This window comes from Girardinichthys multiradiatus, chromosome 24 (genome assembly GCF_021462225.1).
Source record: "Girardinichthys multiradiatus isolate DD_20200921_A chromosome 24, DD_fGirMul_XY1, whole genome shotgun sequence".
In the NCBI taxonomy this organism is placed as follows: Eukaryota; Metazoa; Chordata; class Actinopteri; order Cyprinodontiformes; family Goodeidae; genus Girardinichthys; species Girardinichthys multiradiatus.
Genome location: NC_061816.1, coordinates 21,386,131 through 21,402,047, shown reverse-complemented (window position 1 = coordinate 21,402,047; position 15,917 = coordinate 21,386,131). Strand labels below are relative to the sequence as shown.

The 15,917-nt window shown below is 39.9% G+C and overlaps 1 protein-coding gene and 1 long non-coding RNA gene across 2 annotated transcripts in view; one reads left to right on the top strand and one right to left on the bottom strand.

Moving 5' to 3' along the window:
• Nucleotides 1-15,917, top strand: part of LOC124861969 (receptor tyrosine-protein kinase erbB-4-like) — a 393,671-nt gene that overhangs the window by 258,540 nt on the left and 119,214 nt on the right. The gene's annotated exons all lie outside the window — the stretch shown is intronic.
• Nucleotides 5,338-5,633, bottom strand: LOC124861971. The gene is made up of 2 exons (XR_007036806.1): nt 5,499-5,633; nt 5,338-5,403 (listed from the first exon to the last, which is right to left on the bottom strand). It is a non-coding gene; the product is annotated as an uncharacterized LOC124861971 (long non-coding RNA).

Here is a 15,917-nt window from a genome sequence, read left to right as displayed (position 1 = left end):
ACCTTACATAACCTTAAACAGCAACATTGATTTTTACTTCAGTATATCGTCTCACATCACCGATAAACTCTCCCATCTGAATCATTCCTCGACTCTTTGGGATTCAATACTTGTCGGCTGGACGAGAATGACTCATCGCTCCAGTGCAAGCACTAGAATAACCTTAATTATGACATCTACCCCAACAGAATAAAGGGAATATTTTCTGCACAAGGGACTATTCTGGTTCGAGAAACATTACTTGGGCTGCAAATATAACAGATGTGAAAGAGCCAGTGTCTTTAAATATGTTGACCATTTGTCATACTTAAGACCAAATATTATTAGTCGGGTTTTTGCCAGAAGCATTTCCAGCTTGAAAAGCCTCTTTTAAGTCTCAAAAACAATTTAAATTCCAGCCAAATCCTGACTAAAGCAAAGAAATGTGAAGCTCCCCACTTTAAGCTGGTTAGAAGTTAAAATCATCGTAAATGTTGTCTACATGAGAAGTTCCTTCATACAAGTTATGTAAAAATCTGCATCTTCTGAAGTCCAACCAAAAAAACAAGGTGTTCTGACGAGCTTGTTTGTGTATGGCATCAATGTTTTTGAAGACATTTGAACTTAAGGCTGGTTTTTACTTAAAGTAAGAAGACTCATTGTATTGATGCTGGTGGCCATACTGTTAGGAGGAACTTATGGTACTTACTGCAGAAAAGAGTCACCATTATTTTTCCTTCAAGACCGACTGTCCTCTGGGTAGAATACATGTGGTCAGGCTGTTACAAACGCATCTGTCTTCATGTTGTCACTTTGTTTCCTTTCTAACCATAATAACTGGCATAATTTCAACCTTTCCCAACACTGGTTAGATTACTTAACTTGCTTATCTCTTGTCCCGTGATTATGCCGTTGATTCATCATGTTTTGTTTGTAATGTTTTGACATCGTACTTCAGTAATATATAAAGTATTCAGTGCTAGCCTTTCCTTACCGCTAACTGCAACTTTAAATTATAAACCCAACAGTCTGTTCAAGTCATGCAGTCCTAGATTATATCCTATCCACTCTTAAGCTCACCCTGCATTTTTTCTGTACGATTTGTCACTGAGAACTGAGATGGCAATTGAAGAAGGCTGATTTTGTGTCTGGTGAACCATCTCTGTGTAGATTTGGCCACATGTGTTCATCCTGCTGAAAGACCCAGTGATTACCAATTTTCAGTTGTTTTGTAGTTCCGACCAGGTTTCTGTGATTTCTGTGAAAATAATGATGCCATGAACTCTAACAAGGTTCCCAGAGCCTTTGTAGGAAAAAATAAGCCTACTGCATCACAGATCCTCTAATACACTTTGGTATAAGGTGCTTGCCCCTTTTAATTCAACCGTTGTTTGGTGCCAAGTCCTAAAGGAAGAACCTGGCTTCTGTAGGATTTAGGTCTAAGGACTGAGATGGTCAAAGAAGTTTATTTTTTGTCTTTGATGAACCAATTCTGAATTGATTTGACAAGGTTTTTGATTATTATGCTCATAAATGACCCAATTATGATCCATTATTAAAAATCTTCTGGATTTTCACAGACTTCATGAGGCCACGAACTTTAACTAAGTTTACAGGGTCATTTTATTAGAAACATGCCCACTGCATGACAGATCTTCCACTGTGCTAAACAGTAGGCATGAGATTTTGTTCCATATATATACAGCTTATTTTGACACCCATATGATGTGTCCATTGCTGAGAAGCTGGATCTTACTCTTATTTGATCAAAGTAGTATGTAATAGCTGAAGTCCCAGTAGCCTATAGCAAACCCTAGACATTTATATGTGGGATGGTGAAGCTTCCAAACAGCCAACTGGCACATATAAACCTTCTAATAGTAATTAAGGACAGCTCAAGATGCCACTGTTTGCTGCAGTTAAACAGTGAGCTTTGAATAGTTATTATTTACCTCATTTAACATTCAGCCCAGAGTCCTTGGTGGCAATGTAAAACTGGGCTCTCTCGCCCAGCCCTATAATCACAGTTTCAGTTGTTTTATATGTTGTAATTTTGCCCTCAGTGTCAATAAGGACAGGATTAGGAGAGTAGAAATATTCTAGCAATATCTGGACATTTAAATCTTAAAGCACAACTGTTTTTCTTTAATGACATGTTCTCCTGTCTTTCCCATTTTAAGTAAAATTAAGCCACTGACTTAACAGATTAGTGGTTGAAAGTTCAGAGACACTAATCAATAGAAAATTAAAGGATGAATAAAAATGCTTCAAGTATATTTATTTTCAATAGATTTTAAGGGTCAAAAGTTGACTTTGTCCTTCAGTAAACAGTTTTTAGAAGCAGAGCTTGAAACTAGGCTTTCTGATGACTGGACGTGTCCATTTGACAGTAATTACATTCAGACCATCTGAGTGTTTTGTCCTCACCATGAAATGTTTTTGCTCTGTCACCGAATTTTCCTCAAAGGGCTCTGGCCACTTTGACTCCAACGTGCATTGATGATATATTTTTGGTTTTCCAAGCACATCTATGTCTCAAAACACCAATAAAGCAAGGCCAGTCAGTATCACTGATGAATGATAAAGTGTGCTGCACATCTGGAGAAGTCATAAACCAAAAATGGCAAAAAAATAAATAAAAATAAGACATGGAGTCTTGCTGGAAAAGCTCATCAAAAGTCATGTTTAATATTCTGTGGAGCCAGATGGAGGCAATTTACCGTACGGAGTTGGTTGTTGGTATGTGTGCATGCGTCTGTGTGCTCCACATTATCCAAGCGGAGGGGTGAGTGCAGCAGCTCTTTGTCAGAAAATGACAAATAGCCCATTTAGCCCATTGTAAGTGTCAATTTTAATGCAGAGGGTTAGGTCTGTTTCAGTACTTCCTAACCAATCTGCCAGGTAAAAAATATGTATTACAGTTTAGCTTGAAATTTCAAAATCCGTGTCAGGGTAGAAGTGTGTGTATGTTTCCGATTTGCAGATGGCAAAACACACACACAGGACAGCTCTAAGGAAACTTTCTTTCTGTGTGTGAACATATAATAACAGCTACATTTCAAGTTCTGAGCCCGACGGCTCAGCAGTTTCCCCCGCCGTCACGGCTCCCCTATGGCTCGTTCGCGGTGCCCTTTAAATTTCAGTTTGATGTCGCAATCTTGAACAATTGTACCCAAACACAATTTCCAGCTCAATCTCCGAGTGGACTGGCTCGTTGTGGGTAACTCCACTGTAAAACAGCCTGTCACTGCCGTTTTAAAAAAAACAAGGCGCAGCAATTTCTCGGAGGGTTGTTTGCAGAGGAGAGTGGCAATTTATTTGATGAGTGAGTTGCTTGACCTGTGGGTCAGGGGGAGCTTTTAAAAGCTTGGGGTAAGAAATTTTTATATTAAATATTTGCAATGTAATTTTATATGAATTAACTGTGATCTAACAGTGATACACTGGTGTCTTTTTGCGATTTCTCCATATACAGTGCACAACTAATAAATGTGCTGAACACAGATTCTTCCACATGCTCCTCATGAGTTACAATGAGCCACTTAGTGCTTCTCAGATTAGTGTTCTTCGTGACCCAATAAAATACATTGAGGTGTGTGGGTGTATGGTGCCAAAACTTTGAAAAGTTCTAGGTTTACGAGTATGTTTGCAAAGCACTGCATCTGTGGAGTAGTGACAACTTTACCTCTAATCTCACTAGCAACTCATCAGTGCTATCACCTTTATTAGTATTTTTTGCTCCCCTACCGCCCTTGCGTGTATGGTCGGCTCTTTTGTTTGCTAGTGCTGATTGGATGGCCTCTGCTTGATTTAAATACAGGGAAGTGGTGACAGAGGAAGACCTATTAGGACTACGAGCCCATCCGGCCCTTTTAAGTGCAGCGAGTCTCCAGCTCCATTTTCATTTGCCTCCATTATTGAATTTGCCGGCTTCTTGTTCGCCGTGATTGCATTTTGTGTCACCCCTAAAAAAAATAATAGTAATTAAAAAAGAAATCCCCCCTCCTCCGCCACCCCACACCCACAGCGTGACACCCAGCTCTTTTGTAAATATCGTGGCTCATCAGCCAGTATTCAAGTGGGGGTGAAGAAAGGCGGGAAAGAAAATGAAGGACGGTTGGGGTAAGAGTGGGTGGAGAGAAAAGAAAGTGATGGCAGGGATTCATTTAGTACCCATTGAAGCTTTAAAGGGGAATAAAAGTGCTATCTCCACCTCCACACCTCCGACAGCGCCTACACAGCATCCATAATCTCCTAAGGTGAAGCATTTTTCATCAGGATTCATGGCAAACAATATCATTCCAGTGTGCAAAATTCAATTGGGGGGCTTTGAAACCTGATTATGGTTATCGAAACGAACATGGTTGCAGGATCATGGAAGGCGGGGCTAAGTCAGAGAGATGGGCTTGGACCTCCCCAGCGCTGTCTGCACCCCATTGCTCCTGGCCCATTCGTCACCGAGCGTAATATCTCCTTGGCTGGCAGGGCTAATAATGGAGAAGTGGGGAAACGGGACTCAGGAGATCCACCTCCGCCTGCATCGCGAAGATCAGATAAGTTCCACTGAACTCAGAGGCCCCCAACCCCCCCACCTCCTCCAAGCCACAGGGAATTTTCACTTGTAAAGATGGTATCATTTATAAAATGCAGCACAAACGACTTTGGCAGCTTTTTAGGTTTGTGAATAATGCTGGTGTGAAAAAAAACATTTCCTTCTAACTTGCTTTGCACTTTGTGAAACTTCATTTCATTTTGGTCACTCGTACCACCAGACCTCCTTATTTTCCGTTCCTTATGGCAAACTAGCTCCTGTTTTTTGCTCGTATAATCTTCACAATCTGCCATAATTTATCTACCTCGGTTCATTTGCAGGCTGCAGACTAAACTGTTGTTCATAGAATTTGGGGAGTCGTTTTCACTTAAGCAGCTACTTTCTCAACAGCCTGTTTTCTCCTTCTTTAAAGTAAACACACTCCGAAGCCACTGTACAATGGAGTGTTACCTCAAGGAACAGAGTTGTTTCAGAGAAGAGTCATGAGTTTACCTCAGATTGTGGGTTTATTTGTATAAAAATACACAACTTTAATGTAATTCTGAACAGTGTCATTGACATCACATCAGTGTCACAAGGCCATTCCATAAAAGGTCATTGTGGCCATTAGATATAATATATTTTTTTCATTTCATAACCTCTGGGAAAAATATGGAATCAGTACTTGAGCAGTTGGTAGCAATTTGGAGCTACAGATAAACAGATTACATTCGTGTGTAACAGTTGGACATTCTTAACTAAAAACTGACATCATTTTTGACACTGATCTGACCCACATGCAGAAAGAACACAAGTAGAGAGCATCAAACGGTGAAAAGAAGTTTATTATTTCTAAATTCTACACGGGGATGACAGGGATCTGGTCTCTCCAACTGTGCGAGAAAAAAGAACTGATAAGAAAACAGGATGGCAATGTATATATAAATATATAAATATAAATATCATGAATATAAATAAATGCTCTTACTAGAGAGTGAACGGAATCCGCCAGGGGAGACGGGGTTTAGGAGAACTGAAGTAGAGCTCACAGCGAAACGTGCTTTCTGTGGAAAGCGAGCGGAAGGTGAAGCAGGAGTTACGTAGGAGGGTGGACAGGTCTGCAAGTACGCTTGTCGTAATGTAGCACAGATCCAGTAAAAGGTGAAGATTGCTCAGTCCAGGAGTGTACGTAGAATTCCAGACAGGTAATCCAAAAGGCTCCAAGCGCTCGAGGAATAGTTAGAGGATCGATGCACATCGAAGTTACTGATACCTAAGGCGAAAACACAAATGTCAGAAAGGAACAGAGCAGATCAAAACCCAAAAACTGGCTCGAGATGGTTACCACATAGGCTCAACACTCAGGCGACGAGTAGCAGGCAGCCACGGCTTAAGTAGCGTACACGGCGATCAGAAGATGGGAAACACCTGTCCACATTCCTCCTGTAGCTCGACACCCTCTGCTGGACGAATAAGGTTAGCAGCAAGCAGAAAACAGACAGGCTCCCAGAACCCGACAAAAACATAATTAAAAAAGTTAAAAGACTTCCAGTAATAGTTGTTTAGATCAAGTAGGGAAAAATATGTTATAGCTCCATGACAAATAAGAGTATGGAATCCCTTAATTGTCAGGAAATATATGGAATAACTCATTGTCGAGGGTAAGATTATGGCATCACATAATGTTTTGGAAAATTATGGAATCCCTAAATGTTGAGGAGAATGATGCCTTCAGTGAATGTTGGGGGTATAATTATGATATCATTCAATGCTGAGCAGAAGATTAGAGAATCAGTCAGTTCTGTTTTGAGTAAAGAAAATATGGAATCACAGATGATGGAACATCTCAGTGTTGAGGAAATTACTATTGAATCATTAACGTTGAGGAAAATTATGGAATCAATTTATATTGAAACAAATATGATGAAATAACAATATTGAAGAAAAAAACAGAATCATTAAATGTTGAGGAAAGGTTATTTGTTACCAAACCTAGTTTGGGTCATTGGGTCAGAAAAGTGCCTATACTTTCCCCTACAGTCCTTGTAGATTTACCTTGTTTTAGAATTTAGCTGATTACTTTCTGGTTGGTGTCAAGTTTCTGTCTGTCAGCTGCAACAGCTTCATAAAGTCTGCGAGGACTCTCTTTTATCTGCAGACCTGTTACTATAACTAGTATTTTTTTGGTTTTGGCTAATTACAGCCTTATTCCACAAGTTTTTTGCAGCATATGTTTATGTTTTTTTTCTACTTAATCTGAAACAATATGCTCAAGTATTTAGAACTTCCATTTCTTGGAGGGGTATGTTTTGCAAAACCAAAATGTTCAGCTCTTTATTTCTAAATTTAACACCAAATAATTGAACTTTCAACGTGATTTCTCTGAACACTTCCGTGCTCAGGGCAGCAAACTGAACTAGACCACTTCCTCTGTTCCCTCACCTCTACTCCACCGGCTCTCTCTCATGCGAGTCGCCATTTTCCGGAGTTGCGGATTTGTTGCGCTTGTGTCATGCTCCCTAAAGAGGTTTGCACTCGAAGAAAATGAAGGCAATTTGTTTCGTTCCCCCCAGTTCGGCACCTTCTGTCATGCCTGCTGACAAGTCTGCGTCAGAGGACATGCAGAGCACAAGAACCTGATGGATGCAAACGACCGAAAAGAGAACACATAAAAACATTAATATCTTTTGTAAAAGCAGTCTGGAAATTATCATTTTAGGTGCTGTGTCTTCAGTTAGACGCCACATAAAGAAACATTTCTAAGGGCTATCTTTTAGCTAAATCCTTCTTGCATTAATGCTCAAATTGAGGCATAGTTTTCTGCTGTTATTTAGCCATTCTACAAAAGCTATCCAGTTACTTTCTTTAAAATCCTTGTGGGATCAGTTGAACATCTTAAACATCAACCATCACAAACTGACCCGTCTTCAAGGAGTTCTGAGTGAATTAATGGTTGTATTAGTTTCCTAAATGAATAAAACATACTGTCATGGGAAAAATACATTTTGAAGATTGATGTAAAATGTAATGTAAAGGAAAATGCAATTTCCCACCATTATCCTTACTTACAATGGCCAATGATGCACTTAGATGTGTCACCTCAGATGTCATTACTCAGCATTCTGAGGGAGGTTTGCCCTGTTTGAACTTTTAAGTTTAATCTTGTTTGGTGCTCCTGACTATAAAAGTGGGAGTGAACATCATAGTGAGATCCAAAGAGCTGTCTCAGGACTTCAGAAAGATCATAGTAGTACATGAGTCTGAAAAAGGATTTACAGATGACAAATTTACAGCCTACAAGTGGAAGAAATTCATAAAAGCCATTAACATGCCCCAGTCTAGCCGCCCTATCAAGTTTACCCCAGAAGCTTATTGGAAAATGCTTGAGGAAGTCTAATGTTAGGCCAGTTTCCCATATATCATTTTGTCTACAGTTCTGGAAAGGATTGCTTCTTATTCAGCTACAGTCTTCTCCAGAAAATAGCAAGTTGGAAAATTTCAGTCTGGTTTCAGATCTCGTCATAGCACTGAATCTGCACTTCCAAAGTACAGAATGGTATTCTCTTGTCCCTCGATGCCGAAAAATCTGTTCTGCTGATGACCTCACAGCAGCTTTTTTCAGTGTGAACCTTCCGGTCCTCATCACTTGTATAGCTCAGGAGGTTTCTGGGAGCAGCGTTTTAGTAGTAGAAGTCCTATTTATAGGACTGAGTATTCTCTGTTATGATAGCTGACCATGTCTCCTCTTCCTTGATTCCACTGACCTCTGGTGTGCCACAGGGATCCATTCTGAAGCCTGTGCTTTACTCAATATACATGTTGCCTTTAGGACGACTGCATAATCAGTTTTTTAATATGTATGCAGATGACCTGCAAGTCTATCTACTGGTCACTCCCAATTCTCTACTCAGTTTTAACTCCATTGACAGGATTTTGTCATGTAATGTTTGCCAGCCTAGGTACCAGCCTAGGTACTTTGCCCCCAACCCCAACACCAACTGAACATTGTTTTTTTGTCTCTGGATACAGTTTAAACTGTTGCTGTTTGTTATTAAAACCCTAAATGGCCTTGCACTGCTCTACCTATCTGAACTTTTGAAAACCCAGCAGCCCAGTAGATATTTAAGGTCTGGAAGCCAACATCTGCTGGAAGTGCTATTATCTAGGTGTCAGCAATGGGAGGACTGATCTTTTTCAGTGGCTGAAATTGCCTTCACTATGAGCTGTATGCCATCTCTGACCCATTTCTATTCAAAGTCACATTTAAGACCCATCTATTTAAGAAGGCTTCTGACATTTGATTTTTAGTGTTTTCTATGTTTTTTAACATGTTTGTACTCCTAGTTTATTATCTTTTGCTTTTATTGTTTTCTTTTGTTAAACACTTTGGTCCATGCAAGGTGTTATTGGTAAGTGCTACAAAAATAAAGTTTGATATGATTTCATCAGAGGTCTCCACAAGCATAAAAATGTCATCATGAGACCTAAAGCAGGCTTTTGGTATTGTTTATTTGAAAGAATATAGAAAGGACGTGTGAAATTATGTTCTTTGGACACATGAGTCAAACACAGCCTTTTGTGAAAACTAGAACAGAGGACATGTTTGACATCGATACAGCAGTATGGAGGGTGGAAATATCATGTTTAGGGATGCTTTGCTGCAGTAGGACCAGGCCAGCCCCCTATATGAGAGTCCACTATGAATTCTACCATGTATCAGGAGATCCTTGAGAAAAATGTGAGACCATGTGTAAAAAAATTAATGCTGAAGTAGAACTAAATCCTGCAGCATGACAATGATCCAAAACATACCAATAACTCCACTATGAGCTGTCAAAGAATGAAGAGATGGACAATCTAGGCCTAGTCAAAGCCCAGATCGTCATCTCATTGAGATGCTGGGAGCTGACTTAAAACATGCTGAACTTGCAAAAAAAAAACTCAAACATATCACAGCTGAAAATGAGAGGTGGGGCAAACCCTTCTCTGACAGGTAAATGTCTACAACACACATCTTACTGAAGTTATTTCAGCTAAGGGGGATATCACTAGCTACTAGGTGGTAAGGTTTTCTAACTTTTTCCCTTACCTGGAATCACAGTTTTGTCAAGATATTTTATTTAATTGGTGAAATAAAGTTAGTTTCTTTTGTTTGACTGTAATTAAAGCGCTTTATTTTCCAGATATAAGAAAGATAAAACATTAACATGTCCACGTTTGTCAATAAAGAACTGAATATTTCATGTGGTCACTGTAACCTCACTTCATTTTCTGCTCCATATGTCTCCCTTTGACACAGAAATGCACATTTGCAGACAAATATAGAAATGTTTTGTAAAATACCTTCACTTGTAGTGGAAAATATGAATGGTTGCTGGGATGTCGACACCAGGGAATGAAAATATTAGAAAGCAAATTACAATGGTAGTTTATTCAGAAATTAGATTCAGTTAGTCAATTAAATAGCCAATGGCAAAAATATTTAGTGGAAGCATAGAAATTTTAAAGTCACCACGAAACATGCAACCTAGCCAAAACCTGAAAAAAATTTGCAAGGTTCTGTATTTCTCTATAGTCTTGCCATTTAAATTCAAGTTGTAATTCCTGGGAACACAAACCGAGCACACCATTTTAACTTTCGGGAAAAAAAAACACCATATCTTGTCAAAGGCTGTACATTCGGTATCAGTTTTCCATTTGTTTAAACTTTTAAACAACAATTTCTCAGAGCAACTAGCATTGCTATTTGAAAACTCTACAAGGTAGGATTGGAAAGACATTAACTTCAAAATAAAAGTAAAAATTTAGATATGCACACAGAAGTAACACTTTTGCATTTTTTGATTTCCAGTTTTCACACCGGCCAGTCAAGCACACATAAAAGGCCAGACGCTGCCCGCAGGCTGTAAAATTCCAAGGTCTGGTTTCGTCTTTTGTATCTCAGTTGTTGTGCATGTTTTTACTTAGTGTAACTCAAAGAAAAATGGGAAGTCAACTGTAGAGTGAACAAACTTGTGTTCCTTATCCATCACTGGAGTGAAAAAGCAACCCGCACGAGGAATGGGGCTGAGGGTTTCTGAAGGATGGGCGCAAGGTGGAACTAGAGAGATGATCTTAATAAAGAAAAGCAGAGGGTGGATGCCCTGGATGCTCTCTACTTTAGTTGTGTGAAATGTGACACTCCCACCCCCAAGACTAGACAATGACGGTAAATGCACGGACTCATCAGTCCAGGACGGATCGCTGTTGCAGCCTTATTCATCAGCATAATTAACCAGAGGGAGAGATGTGGGACAAGTGTCTAGCAGCACTGATGAAAGCTCATCAGCAGGCTTCCTTAAGAGCTGTGGTCACTGATTGGTGCTTTGGCTATCAGTGCCTTGAAAGTACTTCAAAATAAGGGACTGTGCTCAGCTGAATGCCTGTGAAATGAGCTTAATTGGCTTATAAAGGCAGGTTGGCACGGAAGTCGTTTTTACTTTCACTAACTGTCTATTCCTCATTCTGAAAATGTTGCAATGCCAGGAATATTTTGAGGAAATCCAACGCTGCTGCTCTTCAATTGTATTGGCTGATTTTTTGGTTTTGCATTACCAATTAAAGGTCATTGTAATGCTCATAGGGCACCCTGAGTTTCTGATTTATACTATCAGTGGTTTGCTTAAAATATTGGCAATCTTCAACTTAAACACCACAACCCATTTCTTGATATCCCTGCCAAGTCGTCAGACTTGTTTGTAATCTTTAAAGCTTTAAATTAGTATTTCAAGGATTTTGTTTTTGGACTTTGACTGCTTTTTCACCCATTTTTTGGTTTAGTCCTTGTAGACGTAGATGTAGGGAATAAATGCATTCATATTTAGTGAAGACCTAGGTTGTAAGCAGAACTTCGAAATGCAAAAAGAAGAAACCGGAGGCAGAGACAAAATATGTAGAAGAGGCAATTTGTTGGAAACTGCATTTAAACCAAACATACTCGTCAAAGTAAAAAGGTGTATAAATGTGGCTTTCATGTCATCATTTTGTTAGACCTGCACATTGTCATAACACTCTAATGGCAAAGACAAAAAGGCTCTCTGTCCTTGAACATCACAGGATCGTTGAGTTGCATAAGCAAGGCCTCACAACGCTCTATTTCTGCCGAGGGTGGATGCAGCAAGACAGTTGTTTGAGGTTTATGGGACACAAAAGTCAAATTGTACTCCCAAAAAGTTCCCATGTACTGAGCTGGAGGATCCAGTGTGGTTTTCCAAGTGCTAAATGCGGACCAAATATCATAAGACAGCATCTGCAAGACAAGAACAAAAAAGCACCTTGAAAAGCAATGTTTTTGAGGGTTTTTTTGAGGCATTTTAAATTGTATACGAGATTTGAACTTTTCAACAAGGAAGAAAAAAACTATGGGTAAAGAATCATGTATTAAGTGGAAGAAAGAAGGGAAGCCAAGAAGGAGATTTAGTGCTTAATTTGGAGTACAGATTAAGCTTAATATCTAGGTAGACTAGAAATTCAGATGGATTTCCATGGTTTTGTAGGAGTTTGTCAGCATCCCACACCCTGACTTGGCAATATTTGCTCACTCTGCTATGGAAAAGTATTCCAAATCTGTCAGATTGTGAGGACATCTGTTGTCAACAGCCCTCTTCAGCTGACCTAAAGCGTTCCCCAATTGAAGTCATTCTTTTGTCGGGTTTGAGATGTGTTTGTACTCACAGTTATGCTGAAAAATGAAATCCCTCTTCATCTTCTGTTCTCTAGCATACACCTGATAGTTTTAGGTGAAAATGTATGATATTAAGAACTGTTCATATTTTCCTCCACCTTGACAAACAGGGAAACGCCATGTCAAGACAGGTAGTTGCACAGCAAGAAGTTGCTACCATCATGTTTCACTGTGGGCATTGTGATCTTTTGATGATGCACAGTGTTGTTTTTTAATAAACTTAACATCTGAATTAATTTTAACCCTATTCCTTAGTCTAGACATATGGAGAACTCCTTAAGAATGCTACTGACTGGAATTCCTGCAGCTCCTTCAGTGTTACTGTCAGTCCTGTGGCTGAACTTCCTGACCAGTTTCTTGTCTTTTCATCAGTCCTGGAGAAATATCCAATTTTACTGATAGTACCCTTGGGTACCAAATGAGCACAGCGTTGTTTTAAACCTGTGCACGTGTGCGCTGCTAAGTCTGGAATTCTACATTCCGTCATGAAATTTTAAAAGGCAGCCCCAAAACAAAACAGATAATGCTCAGCTATTACTAAAATCTGCTATTTGGAAACATTACTGTTTTTTATTCAGTGACACAGAGAAAGAGAAGTGGACCACACCAAAGCTATGTCATGTTGAAGGGGGTTTATGTGTCAGTGTTTCTCCACCAGCTGCGCTTCTATGATGCAGTTAAATAAAACTCGTACATGTTTATACAACTGATTTGGTGAATTCAGTAACGGCGATGGAACCTTCTATTTTTCTCAGGGTATTGCCATGGTCCTAGCATCATACCTTTAATACCTAGAACAGCCTACTAGAGACTACACATCACAAAATGTGGTGGTTAATGACACGACAGTGTCAGCTAAGTCACTAAATAAAGTCAATAAGATTCAGGTCATTGTTAAATTAAACTGTTGAAACTTTAAAAAAAAATAAAGTATATAATTTACAATCCTTTTTATTTCAAAACCTGAGATGAAAAGATCACAACAGACGATATCTTCTCACCTTGATTTACTTCTGCATGCTTAAATCTGCAGTAGGTAACTTTTATTAAAATTTATTTTTTACATTTTAGCATTCCTATTTACCTTCTCTTTTTCACTATGTCCTGATGGTATCAGATCTGTGAAACAATCAAGCTCCTCTGGCTCCTCCCAGTGGTCCTACTGCCATTTCAACCTGGAAAGACTCAAAAAGGGAGAAACAACGAGATAATGATTAGCAGGTTTATTAATGAAAATCTATTTGGCACTTGGACCCTGGAGGAAGACGTGTAGTCTGAGGATGACGTGAGCTAGAAAGGCCATTTTAGGATTAGGATTAGGTACGTCATCCCCCCCGGGAATCCGATCCTGGTGGTGGCGTGGCCTGAAGAAGTTTGTAAGGAATATGGGCAGATGGTGGAGAAATGACTTGAGAGATGATAGGACGAGGAGAAGAGCCGACCCATCTCTGATTGGAGCGAATAACCAGGTGGAGCGGAGGCGGTGATGGTGAGTCTTCCATGTTGAATTTTCGTAAAAACTCAATTTGCAGAAATATATCACTCCTGGTCAGAAACAACCAATCAGAGCCAGGAGGAACATCTTAGCAGTGTCAATCATGCTTACACCCTCCCCCACAGGTGTACTGTTTTATAGGATTACCTGTAGATCACAAACCCAGTCAAACCTTAATTTAAAAATTGAGTAGTTCACCGACTCAGATCATTTTAATCTTTCTGCAGAATATGGCTTTAGCTAAAGGATGAAAATAAGGAAACGTCAAGAAAATTCTACTGGGACTACTAGACTTTTTTTCTGGGTAATTAGTTTCTCTATAATTGAAGGGAGAATTGAATCACAAATGGGTTTGATAACGTGTGCTGTGTGTTAAATGCTGTGCACATTCCCAGGAGGTTTTGGAACCACTGTTCTAGTGGTATTCCAAATGTCCGCAAGTAGCTAACTGCATATCAGCGTGATGGAGTTCCTATTTTCTTTCTGTAGAATTTCTGTTTGATTTGTGGTATTTTGCAGAAATTCAACAAAATAAATGTCACTGTTGATCGTGTGTGATTAAGAAGGTACCTAAAGATACGTAAATACCTTATCCAATACCTGATTTCCTCAGAAATCAGGTATTGGACAGATATTTTGAGGAAAAGCAGATGAAGACCTAAGAAAAAGATTGAAAAAGTTCGAAAAAACTAAAGAAATATGAACGAAGACCACTGTAGAGCAAATTGTAGAAACAAATAGGGTTTTTGTTTTCATCCAACAAATTTGGGCATTTGTCTTTTTATTTCAGTAGTTACTTAGAGTTTGTTGATACACAGTGCTTTACAAGCCAGAGCAAGTGGGCGAATACTTCAATTTCATGCCATTTGGTGTTATGATTCTGGCACGTCTGCTCTACCCTGTCTCCCTGGCTGCAATCAGCAGATTAGATGCACCTGGTGGCTGCTGCAGTGTAGTGCAATCTGTGGAATGCCAAGCACCTGTGTCTTCCCTGATATATGCTGACTCTGACAAGCAGACGGTGCCAGATTTTTGAAAGCCATTGTGTGAGTAGATATCCAGCGTTCCTTCTTGTCTGATCATTGTTCTTGACCTTGCCTTGCTTTTTGGATTTAAGCCTCTGCCTGCTCCCTGTCGGACTATTTGGATTCTGGTTGTCGACTTTGTTTCCTGCATCTGGTTTATGCCTCTGCCTGCCCCTTGCCTGACGCCTCTTGTTCCGATCGTTGACCATGTTTCTGTCCTTGGATTATTGAGCCAGTTTAGCCCTCGGATTATTCAGCCTGGAGTCACTTCTTACCTGTGCTGTGGGGATCACCGCCTGCCGCCCACTGAGGTTTTCCCTTCTGGGTTTCAAGTTCCACGCAAGACAAAAGCAGGTTAGTGGCTTTTCTGATCCCTGCAAAATCTGGAGAGACTACAAGTCACTAATACCTCTTTCTGCCTCAGTGATTCCTTGAAGCTGTGAGGAGTGTTACCTGTGTGACGTTTTCCTGTGGCCGAATAAACCTTTTAAACTTTTAGTACTGTGACTGGCTGAATCTTGGGTCCGCCTTTTTCTGATTCATAGGAGGAGAAAGATCCTCGGAGAAGATTCAAGCTCTGTTTTTATTGTGGAGAGAAGGGACATTTAGCACTCAGGTGTCCACTAAAAGGACAGGCTCAGCACAGGAAGGGAGGTCTCTACTGAGCCGAAGTCAACTATCTGCCTCCTCCTTCTTGTTTCCTGCCCATTTTCAAACCTCTTCTTTGTCTCTCCAGGGGGCCGTGTTTATTGATTCAGGAGCAGATACTGAATTCATGGACAAAACATTTGCAAATAAGAACGGCATAAAACTTATTCCGTCAGCTGACACAAGAAACGTGCTAGCTTTGGATGGTCACAGCATGAACAATTCACATCACAGGACGGAGGAGATTACCTTAACAGTTGGAGGTAATCATCAAGAAAAAGTAACTTTCATGATCATTAATTCACCTGAACTTCCTGTAGTCCTAGGGGCCTCCTGGTTGCAGAAACACAACCATCACATCGACTGGAAGAAAAAATAAGTTTTGGGTTGGTCTGAGTCATGTTCCGCTGACTGTCTTTTGTCTGCTGCTATGGAGGTCAGTGTGGAGAATGAGGTTGAGGAGACCTATAAGGATTTATCCAAGGTACCGCAAGAATACCATTATTTAAATGAGGT